At 40.2% G+C, this 7,986-nt stretch overlaps 1 non-coding gene across 1 annotated transcript; it reads left to right on the top strand.

Annotated features, from left to right (window-relative positions):
- The first annotated feature begins 2,894 nt into the window (after positions 1 to 2,894).
- On the top strand, positions 2,895 to 3,002 carry LOC141635066 (small nucleolar RNA R71). The gene has a single exon (XR_012539773.1). It is a non-coding gene; the product is annotated as a small nucleolar RNA R71 (small nucleolar RNA).
- The last annotated feature ends 4,984 nt before the right edge of the window (positions 3,003 to 7,986 follow it).

The raw sequence follows: 7,986 nt of genomic DNA, 5'->3' as shown, positions 1-7,986 counted from the left end.
AACATTTTGGAGACGCGTGCGTTTCAAAGTCTAGCGTGCCTAAATAGCTCGATCGAGTGGTTTCCTACTCGATCGAATGCTTTATTTGCTCAGGGTTGCTCGATCGAGCAGTTCAAGAAGCTAGTAGAGGAGACAAAGCAAGAAGTGTTCGATCGGGTAGTTTATTTCTACTCGATCGAGAGGATTGGTGCATAGTTGCTCGATCGAGTGGTTTATTTCCACTCGATCGAGTTGTTTGTCCTTCTAAAGACATTTTCCGCCAAATTATTTTATGGGCTTTTGTAATTAGTCCATAGATTAGGTTTAGGATGGATTTTTCGTATAAGACTGAGGAGTGAACAACGTAACTGGGGGCTCTATCTCTTCTCTTCGTTCGTTTACTCTTTACTCTACCACTGGGTACTGCTCTTTGGATTTTGCTCTTCTTTTATACTTTGCTACTGAGATTTGGATACGATTGGTACTATTGTTCTACTTTAATCTCTTAATTCTTAATCATTTGCTTTAAAACTTTCTTCCCTTTACTGTTATCATAATTACTTTAATTCGATTCTCGTTAGTTTTATTATCATGTTTAGTTTTAATTATCTAATTGTTGTTATTGTTAATTCGATGATGGTGAGTAGCTAAATCCCCTCTGCTAAGACTAAAGGGGATCCATAATTATGAAGGGATAGTAATCGATTTATTGGGTTGATGCTGGTTTGGTCTTTGTTGTTTAAATGCTGCAATTAACTATATCTGTCTAATTGAGTCGACGCAATTAGACATTTATATCTTAGTGATCCTTGACTTGGACCGAAAGGTTCGAAAAGGCGAGACTAGTAGCGAACAATAGGGTATTGTACTTAGGGCGAAAGCTAAGCTATTCACGCTCTAGGGTGAATTGAGACCGAAAGGAGATATTCACTGCTCCTTAGGCCGTATTTGTATTGACCTGAGACCTAGATTACTTGACCGGATGAATATCGTGAGCCGTCTGTCTTAGCTGTTTTCCTCTCCTTGGTTAATCTTTATTCTCTTTTTCTCTCTTCCTTACCCTCTTATTAGTTTAGGACATCACAATTAAAAATCACCCAATTTGGTTACCTTGACGAACTTAGATTAAGCTGACAATTTTCTACCTCTCTGTGGATTCGACCCGACTTTCCTAGCTATATTAGTTAGAGCTAGTTGGTATTTTTGACAGGTACGCGACAGACATGTCATTGATCACTAAAGATCTCTTGGGTTGATAGAGACGACTCGCCCAATTCCTTATCTTGGCCAATGAGGCCATCCTCTTCATTGCTTGACTTTGATGAGCTTTTCAAGCTCTCTTTGTTACAATTCAATTGCTCTTTGAATGGAGCATCTTCAATTTTCTTTTTCCATTGGAATTCTAACATCTTCCTATCATCCTTCCGGCTATAATGATCAACCATAAAACATGGTTCATGCAAACGGGGAGCTCTCATGGTCTTGTCAAGATTGAAAGTTATGCTTTCATCTCCCACTTCTAGAGTGAGCTCTCCATGCTTCACATCAATCACCGCACCCGCGGTGTGTAAGAAAGGTCTTCTTAGAATGATTGGAATGTTGGAATCTTCTTCCATGTCAACAATGACAAAGTCCACCGGGATGAAAAATTTCCCAACTCTTACGGGAACATCTTCCCATATCCCTAATGGTGTCTTCGTCGATCAATCGGCCATTTGGAGTGTGATATTGGTGCATTTAAGCTCTCCCATCCCCAACCTTTTACTCACCGAGTACGGCATAACACTCACACTAGCCCCTAGATCACATAAGGCTTTGTTGATCGTGGTGTCGCCAATGGTACATGGTATTTAGAAGCTTCCCGGATCTTTGAGTTTTGGAGGTGAACTCCCTTGAAGTATTGCACTACTCACCTTAGTGAAGGCGATAGTCTCAAGCTTCCGAATCGACTTCTTCTTTGTTAGGATGTCTTTCATGTATTTTTGCATAGGCCGGCACGTGATTGATTAATTCCGTGAAAGGAATCGAGACTTCCAAATTCTTCACAATTTCCATAAATTTTCCAAGTTGGTCATCAAATTTGGGCTTGGCTTGATGACTCGGAAAAGGAAGTCTAATCACAATGGGCTCCTACTCCTTGACCTTGTCTTCATTTTTCTTTGAAATTTCTTCTTTTGATGGTTCTCCATCCTTGGAGTTTTGCAGAATTTCTTCTTTGTCACTAGCTTCCACAACTTCAACCTTAACCTGCTTCTTCGGTGCTTCATACCTTGTACCACTCCTCAAGTGAATGGCACTAACCGTTTCATGTCTTGGGGGATTACTTTGAGGTGGTAATTGCCCCTTTTGTCTTTGTGAGCTTGAAGATGCTAGTTGGGTCAATTGGGTTTCCAACATTTTGGTGTGAGCTAGAATGTTGTTGATGGTGATTTCCTTTGCTTGACTATCCTTTTTTCGTTTGAGTGAAAAACTCTTGTTGATTCTTTTGCATTTGGAGGACCGCTTTTTGAACATCAAAACCTTGGTCATTTTGTTGATTGTATGGAGTTTGATTTTGGTAACCTTGGTTTTGGTTGTAAAAGGGTCTTTGATTTTTGTTTCTCATGGGAGGTGGGGTGTATGTTGGTTGAGGGTTTTGAACAATTTGGCTTTTGTATGAGAGATTTTGATGGAATTTGGTGTTTTCATTGTAATAGTTTGAATAATTGAGTAATGGAGTCCACTTCATGCTTTCCTCCTCTAGTAGCCTTGCGAGGTCTACTATATTGTGAGTTATGGACCGCCATTTCCTCAATTTTGTTCCAAGTTTGATTGTCATCAACTTCGGTGAACATTCCATTTGATCCCATGTTGAGAATGTTCCTTGAATCTTCATATAGACCGTTCCAAAATTATTGTACCAAGAACCACTCTCTAAGTACATGGTGAGGACATGAGCGACAAATTCCCTTGAATCGCTCCCAAGCTTCATACAAAGATTCTTCATCCCTTTGCTTATAGCCCGTAATTTGAACTCTTAGCATGTTAGTCTTTTCCGGTGGATAGAACTTTTTGTAGAAAGCTAGAGTCAACTTTTTCCAAGAATCAATTCCGAGAGTAGCCTTATCAAGGCCTTTCAACCATTGTTTCGCGGTGCCAATTAGAGAAAAAGGAAATAAGACCCATCGAGTTTGGTCTTGAGTTACACCGGTTTGAGAAAACGCATCACAATAGTCACAAACAGTCTCCATATGAGAATGAGGGTCTTCACTAGGCATCCCCCCAAATTGGCTTCTTTCGACTAATTGGATAAATGCGGATTTGGCAATAAAATTTTCGGTTAGATGTTGTGGTGTGGGAGTACCATTGGGTAGGTTCTCCTCGGTGGTACGGAATGTGATGAAAACTTAGGCATGGTGGGTTTATTTTGTGTTGGATTTTGTGTTGGGTTCTCCTCACCTTCTCTTGCAAAAGGGTTGATCAACTCAATAGTATTTGGTTGAATATCTACAACCTCACCAATACCTCTCAAAGTTCTCCTAGCAAGTCTTTTATTGGTTGTCAAAGTCCTTTCAATTTCGTGATCAAAGGGTAACAAGTTACCTTGTGATCTTCTAGACATGCAAAATATGAAACAACTCGAAAACAATTAGAACAAACCTTGAGGATTTTTACTTCCCCAAGGCAAAGAAAGACACAACTAATAACAATATAATAAAATCTAAATCAAGTTAACACCGTCCCCGGCAACGGCGCCATTTTTGGTCGGTGTGATTCCCTCGTGGGGTTTAGTTTTTCAGTACTTGTCGTTAGGAGCACCTAGACCAAAACACAATTTATAACATCACAAACAACTCTACAATTAGTAAAGAGGCAAGTAAAGGTCGGATCCCAAGGGACGGGAATTGAGATGAGATTTCTATTGCAACTAGTAAAGGGGTGTCACAATTGGGGTTTGAAGTAGAAGATCACTAAACTAAATAGCAATGAAAGTAAACAAGCAAGATGAATTAAAAGGGATGTAAACAATTGATAAAAGGCACTAGGGTGTCATGGGATCAAAGAGGATTCAGGGTAATTGATCATACAAACGTATTCTTAAGTTATAAGCAAGCAATTATTATTGTGATGGATCGAGTTGGTTTATGTCTTACATTCCTAGGAAAGTTTGGGTCCCGGAGCCGAATCGATTTGATTGTACAACACCTACAAGTCGACTTAATCTTCCCTACTCAACAATATGCATGGTCTAATGAGACTCGAGTTGGTTTATGTCTTACAATTCACATTGAAAAGATTGATGATGGGTAAAAAATGCAAGGATTCATAGGCTCACATTTCATCAAACATAACATGTGCATAAGTTGAGATCACAACAAGCAAGCAAATAAACTATGAAAGAATATTAATTTAAGCATGAATCATTCCCCATGTTGGTTTCCCCTAATTACCCATTAACCCTAGCTAAGGAAACTACTCACTCATTATCATGTTGAGAATGCTAGCAAGGTTGTCAATCATACCAAAAAAGTGAAACATGATGAATAAATGAAAGTGATTAACAATAATTAAAAAGGGATTAAGAGAATTATACCTACTAATGATTCCAATAACAAAGCAAAGAATAAAAGAAGTACTTGATGCTTGATTGAGAGGTTGTCAATCTCTCAATAATAACAAAAATAATCTTCAATTACCCAAAATAAAGGATGAACAAGAGAGAGATTTAGGAAATAAAACTTGTATTAAAACTTGATTAAATGTAGATTACAAGATTAAAGAGATTTGATTGATATTAACTACACTAAAGATTTCTATGAAGAACATGCTCTTCTAATTAGACTAATGGGGTATTTATAGTGGGGATTAGGTGCATGAATTAGGGTTAACTAAGGGCTTAAATGACGATTAAGTCCCTTATTGCGGAATCGCCGGTCTCTTTAGGGAGACTCCGGTCTGTAGGGAGACTCCGATGTCTAGAAAAAGATGTGCATCCTTCCTTGAAGCTTAAAGAAGACGAAATGGGACTGTCTGAGAATCCGGGCGTCTTTAGCACGGGACGGGCGGATTTGGCAGCTTCTGGACGGGCGTCTAGAAGGTGAAGACGGGCGTCTTCTGGAGATTTTGCCTGGGCGTCCAGCTGAGGAAGACGCATGGGTTGTGGGTGGTGGACGGGCGTCTTCAGGGGAAGACGCACGGATTGTTAGGCAGTTTCTTTCCTTCTTCTTTTCTTCCTTTTTCTTCATAAAATCCTTGAGGATTTCCTCGGGGATGCAAGGATCTTTTCTCATCATTACCCATCTACTATAGTATGTACAAAGGCCTTCTAATCTTGTCTCTCCTTGATGCTTGGTCATTGAATTCAATCAATTTACCCTGATTTTGCCATGAAAATGCAAGGTTTGCACTCCTTTCCTACCAAGGACACAAAACCTCAAACAATATGCAAAACAAAGAACTAAAGACAAGAAATGACCCAAATATGCACTAAAAAGCATGGGAACAAGGCTAATTCGGGGACTAAATATGCTCTAATTATGGTTACATCAGCTGTCTTCTTAGAAAGAGAATTTATTTCTAAGAGACATAGTGGGAGAAATTTTGAACTTGATGAAGTTCAAGAGCCACAAACCGAAGTAGAGACACAAGAAGATGTTCCTTCGTCTTCTAACGCAGTTGTCCCTCCTCCACATAGAAGAACGGGCCGAGTAGTTCGCCATCCCGATCGATATGTGGGACTTATCGAAGAAGATGGAACACTCGATGTGTTGCTTTTAGAAAGTGACGAGCCCGCCACCTACAAGGTCGCAATCTCTAGTCCAAATTCCTCCTTATGGCTTGAAGCAATGAAGTCCGAAATGGATTCTATGCATGAAAACCAAGTTTGGGACTTGGTAGATTTGCCTAAAGGGGCAAGACCTCTTCAATGCAAATGGATTTTTGATACGTGCCTAATGTATAGTCTTTTTAGCCCATTTTAGCACGTATTTTTATGCTTTTTATGTAGCATCTGGCTACAAATGCCCCCGAATATTCTACTTTGGTCCGTTTATTGTAAATTGCAGGAATTGACCGAAGAGGAGCTAAATCGAGCCTTAACTGTCCCAATTGCACGCATTTATGGAAAGAAGGAGCTGGAGCTTGGAAATCTAACAATTGGAAGACGTATGAGCTGAGTTTGGAAAGCAATTCAAGTCCTAACATGCCTATATAGCTCGATCGAGTAGTTTACTGCTCGATCAAATGCTCTACACACTCAAGACTGGTCGATGGACCAGTTTAAGGAGTCGATCGAGGACGTTCTACAAGCAGTGCTCGATCGAGTAAGCTCTCTGCTCGATCGAGAGGCTGTTCTAGCTCGATCGAGTGATTTGAGTTCGATCGAGTAAGCTCTCTACTCGATCGAGAGGTCCTCGTGTGCTTTTAGTCTTTTTCCGCCTAATCTTTTATGGGCTTTTGAAATTAGTCCATAGATTAGGTTTAAGACGATTTTCTAGTATAAGACTGAGGAGAGTAACGACGTTACTCATCTCTCTTCATTACGTACATTTTGGACTGCTACTTTGGTCACTGTTCTTTGGATTTTTATCTTCTACATTTGCTACTCGGATTCGGTATTATCAATCTATTTTTATTTCTCAATCATATTCACTGCTTTTAAATCCTTTTCTCCTTGCCTTAGAATTGTTCAATCAGTTCCCCCACAGTATTATCACCATGTTTAGGTTTAATTGCTTGGTTATTGTGATTGTTAACCCGACGGTCATGAGTAGCTAAATCCCCTATGCTAAGACTATAGGGGATCCATAATATGATGGGAGGGTAATCGATCTACTAGGTTAATGCCAGTATCGTCTTTGTTGTTTAAATGCTACAATTAATTGTAATTGCCTAATCGAGTCGACGCGGTTAGACCCTTATTCTTAGAGGACCTTGACCTGGACCGAAAGGTTGGAAGAGGCAGACTAGTAGCGAATGATAGAGTATTGCAACGAGGGCGAAAGTTAAACTGTTTACACTTTAGGGTGAATTAAAGACCGAAAGGTGACATTCGCTACCCCTTAGACCGTACTGCATTGACCTGGGACCTAGATTACTCGACCAGATAATTATGGTGAACCATTTGTCTTAGCTATTCTCCTTTATCTGTTAAACCCTTTCTTTTTATTTCTCTTTTCCTTGTCCTTTAGTTTAGAAATCACATTTTTTAAACCCCCAAATTGGTTACCTTGACGAACCTAGTTTTAGCGGACAATTTCCTACCTCTCTTTGGATTCGACCCGACTTCCCTAGCTATATTAGTTAGAGCCAGTTGGTTATTTTTGACAGGTACGCGACAGACGTGTCAAATTTTGGCGCCGTTGTCGGGGAGGTGGCGCATTTTTGTTGCTTAAATTAAGTTTGTCTCTCGTCTCAAGGAATTCATTCCTTGAGGCTGATCTCATTTTTTGCGAAGCTTTGATTAGTTTTGCAGGTTAGTAGCCTATTTTCCAAGATGCCTACGATTACAGAGCATACAGAGCCATGCGGTAGATGTGGCGAGGAAAGGCATGACCTTTATGAATGTGTAGCAAGTATAGAGCGTGCCCTTGCTTACAAGAAGTACAAGCAAGGGGTTCCTTTTTCTCAACTATATGAAGAGATAAAGAGCGTCTCTACCCCTTCTACGCCGCACCACACAACCGGTCTCCCTCTGCAAGAGAAGAAATTGCCTAGTTGAAATCCATTATGATGAGTATGTCACGTAAGTCCGATACGGTTATATCGAATTGAAAGAGCAAGTCGCGCGGTTGACACACGTGACGGATCAAGCCAAGTTTCTTCCAATATGCGATCCAGCCAGTGCGATGAATTTTCAAAATGACCTTATTCATGAAGAAGGCCAGGTTTTGACAGCTGATGAAGACTCAGATGACGGTCTAGACGAGTTCTTGCAGGAAATAATTGTTGCATGTGCAGTAACCACTCGATCGAGTGACTTTTCTACTCGATCGAGGGGTTCTAATCGTCCAGTAACTCGATCGAGTG

This window comes from Silene latifolia, chromosome Y (genome assembly GCF_048544455.1).
Source record: "Silene latifolia isolate original U9 population chromosome Y, ASM4854445v1, whole genome shotgun sequence".
NCBI classification, from domain to species: domain Eukaryota; kingdom Viridiplantae; phylum Streptophyta; class Magnoliopsida; order Caryophyllales; family Caryophyllaceae; genus Silene; species Silene latifolia.
Note: the sequence above shows the minus strand (reverse complement) of the source record. Positions and strands in the feature narration are given on the sequence as shown.